Source organism: Rhagoletis pomonella, unplaced genomic scaffold (assembly GCF_013731165.1).
Source record: "Rhagoletis pomonella isolate Grant_MI unplaced genomic scaffold, Rhpom_1.0 Rhpom_scaffold_00002, whole genome shotgun sequence".
Classification (NCBI taxonomy): Eukaryota; Metazoa; Arthropoda; class Insecta; order Diptera; family Tephritidae; genus Rhagoletis; species Rhagoletis pomonella.
This window is the reverse complement of record NW_023458556.1, coordinates 50,163,668-50,167,812: the sequence shown is the minus strand read 5'-3', so window position 1 is coordinate 50,167,812 and position 4,145 is coordinate 50,163,668.

Sequence of the window (4,145 nt, the reverse complement as noted above, 5' to 3'; positions counted from 1 at the left end):
ACCTAGTCAATTCATCAGACCTGCAATTACCAGTGATGTGATTATATCTTCGGACCCAAATAAGCTTGATTTTGGATCACTACCGATCCCAGCGCCCTTTTTGTCGCTTGGCTATCCAGAGTAGATATTTACCCTCCTAATCAGCAAGACATTGATGCATAGCTAATCCGATCCCTCTTTTATGACGATCACCTCTGCTTGAAAGACTCTGCAGGGATCCGGCAGTCTGAACTTAAGATCTACCGAAAGCTCCTGACAATAGACAACTATTTCAACTCCTTCGCCAAGCTTCGATTCGTCCGTGAAGAGGTTAATTGCATCTCTAATCCATAGACTGCAATTCTCCCTCTGGAGGGAAGTGCATGGAAAAGGATCTGTTTTGGGCCAGCTCCGAACACTCCGGTATATTTCTTCCAGTGGGAAGTCGAAGTTTTTCAGAATTGTCGAGTGCCAGTACGCTGGATTGAAAGAGAACCCGAAGTTTTTGAGCGTAATGGCTGAGCGAACCGCTACTACTTTGCTGGTAATATCGCCGGGTGCGACACTGAGCATGGCATTTAGCACTAGAGAAGGAAGCCCCTTTGTAAGTACTATAGCTTCCGAACAAGAGTAGACTTTTCCAGTGATCTCCAACTGACAATGACTCCATATAACATGATTGGGTTGATTATGATTTCATATAGCCTGTGTATCACTTTTGAAGAAAGGTTCCCTCTCTTCCCTATGGCATTCTTATAGCAGTAAAGAGCCACCGATGTCTTTTTTACTCGCTCCCCAAAATTTGGCTTCCATGATAGCAGGCCCCAAGAACTTGGCCTTGTGAGAGAGAACAAGTGAAACACCCCATATTGAGGGAAGCTGGGAAGCTCCTGATGAATAGTATGAGCTGCTGAGGGTTTGAGCTTAGGTTCCGACAACCATCAAAAACAAAAACAAAAAAAAAGTGTTTTCTAATAGCGGGCGCCCCACTAAATACAATAGCACACCTCCAAGTGTATTTCTGCCATGAAAGATAGCTTCTCATGAAAATACAATTGCCGTTCGGAGTTTGCGTAAAACTGTAGTTCAATCCCCTTTATGTGACAACATCAAGGCGCGCGACGTGTGGTCAAAAATCTGGCATACTATCCTTTCCAACTCTTCCAGGACGTCGTTTATCACGGCTATCCAGACTTTACGCTGTTCAAAGACATTGCCCCATTCCGCTGTGACAGGCTGTCGTGCAACATACGGGAGATGAGCCGAACACTATTGGGACAGATTAACAGCCTCGGAATAATTCCGGAGCCACTATAGAAATTGAATGCGGATAGGAGGGCAGTACAGAGATGACTCCAAAATAGGCAAAGGAGTAGACGCTGCAGTATATTGTGCAAAACGGGAACTTAGCCTATGTACACACAGAAAGCGAAGCGATGCTACGTTTGATCAGACCGAACGAGGCTGAGTGGAGCCTTTTTCATAAACAAAACTGGGAAAACTGAAAAGCAGACTAAAACATTTGTGTAATGCGCAGGAAAAACAAAACCGACTTCAATTCTCATTTAAAATTTTAGATAATCGTTAATTCATTATGATAAAATTATCGCATTTAAACCAAATTTGTTTGGGACCACCTGTACAGTAACACCTTTCCTTCAAAAAAAAGAATTATAGGAATCGGTTAACGTGGTCCATAGTTATGCGGTAACATACATAAAAAATTTAAATAAATAAATATTCTGACGAACTGATAACCTTCTACTTCTTGTGAAGTCGGTTAAAAATTAGCTTTGCTTCGATAATTTTGACTTTTTTCGTTCACAAAGAGAAAATTTGAAACCAAAAACAGCTTTTTTTTCAGCTCCAAAATGCATCCGAAAAGCTCGATGTATGAACACTTTCATAATGGTAAATAAAAGAGTAATCTTTTCCCCCAGCAGCTGATGCAAAAATACACCTGTACTGAGTTCCGGGGCATACATACGTCATTCGTAATGGGGAAGCAGAGCGGCTAGCAAATCAAAGCGGCCTTTCGGGGGGAGCCGATTTCGTAAGGTAACTGTATGAACCTTATTGATATCTACGAAGCCGTCCAGCAAACTAGCAATAAGTGAATGTAGGCATTTTATTATTTAATAATATATGTACATATAGTTAAATATGATATCTTACATTAATTGACATAAAATTACTCAACCCCCACAGTATTAAAATTTCCCAAAGGGATTTACATATATTTTTCCAAACAATTTTTTCCTTTACGCCGCTAAACTCTCTTGTCAAATTTCTTTAATATCCGCATAACAAGCGCCAGGAAGAGATAGTAATTATGAAAAGGCTTTCAATTACTACCAAAATACCTCATTTAGCAAGTGCATTAAGTAAGTGAAAACTTCCGAGTTTTACGAGCTTATTTTTAAAAATATTGTTAGCCCCAGCGAATACATAAATACAAAAAAAAACAACTTTCCGTCGTTTGCCCCCAATTACTAAATGTTTAAATTACGAAAAATCTCTGGCAACTTTGTAGAAATTTTCTTTCGTGTCTTAAACTTTCCATCATTAAACTTCATAATCTGATACAGTTATTACGGTTTGTAGCTGAAATATCGCACAACGCACGCTCGCGCCCTTTTCGCTTTGCGTCCTTACCAAGTTTCAAACTAACCTACAAGTGCAACCATTTAGCGACTGTTTGTCCCTGTCGCATTGCCATTAAGACAAGTACGAGTAAATTCTTCCCGACCCGACCCTATGCACTTCCACGCAATCGCTTAAATTCTCGGAAATGGTAATGGCAGTTTTGTTGAAGTTGCACTTGGCGCTCGCTCTTCTGGTAGTGGTAACGCGGCAAAGCATACGAACGACTACTATTCCTGCCATTGAGTCAGTCGCCGCCACAGTTTGTTGGCGCATAGTTTGCAACTCTTTTAATTGATTTGAATTGCTGTAAAAAGTTATTTACGTGCGATATTTTGTTGGCTTCGTTGTTGGCTTCGTTGTTGGCTGACAGACTTGCCAGCGTTATTGGCACTCACCAGTCAGTTGGTTGTTGTTGTCGTGCATTAATTTTCATTGGGCGTATTTAGGGTTATTGTTATTGTTATTGTCTTGACGTGCCTTTTTATTGCTGTTTATTTTCGTATCTTTGTCTTTGTCGATTTCGTCGCCGACATCGTTGCAATTCCATATGTCTTTAAAGTCAATGCCACCAATGTGGTTGTTCAGCTCAATGAATCTTCGCAAAACTTCCGTTTCTTTGTCCACTTTATCATCTTAAGAGGCATTATGCAAATTGTCTTGAATTAATAATATCCAGATGTCATTAGCTATCTTTCTCCTCACGTCAACTACAGTCACGTGTTCAATGTCACGTCACTCCTGTCGTTCAAATTGTTTTTTCTACTAAATACTTTGTCGATGTATGTTTGGTTTTACCTCAGGTAATTGTTAATTCGACGGCATACTTATTTTATAGGGTAGTAGGTAATAATGAATGTACCTATGGGCATTAGGGTGCGAAGCAAATTTTTTTGAACTTTCGGCACATGCTCTATTTATTTCTTCTTGGCTTACATATCGTAAACCTGATTAAATTTGATTGCCAAACTTTAAGTTGAAATTAGGTTAAGAAGTTGTACCGAGATTTTAATACGCTCACACCTAGAGGCAATAGTTACGAAAGGGAAAAACTTGAGCTTTTGATTAAAGAAAACAAAAACAAAATCATTCGAGCGATTTTCGGGAAATTTGGTAACAAAACAAAAAATTGCAAATTTTTTCAAAAAATGTTTGCCTTAAAATGCTCGATATTTATTGAATTTATTTAAAATTTGTACACGATAATATTTCTACTGCCCCAAGGAACCTATATCCCGAAAATGAAAGTTATACCTGTAAATCATAAGTTTCTGGAACACTGTAAGGCCCCAAAATTGGCCAATATTTACCGTTGTTTCTAGGACAGACACCGAATCGGTTACTTACAGGAATGTATCTGTCGATAGGTTTGGAATTTTTTGTTTGAAACGATACACCTTCCTTTGCAATCGCTTCACCAGTTCTCGTGCAATAAGCGTTTTCGTGAAGCTCAAAAATTACAACTACAACATTTGAGCATAGCCTCCATATCGAAACGTAAGACGTATTCTACGTAAAAAAAA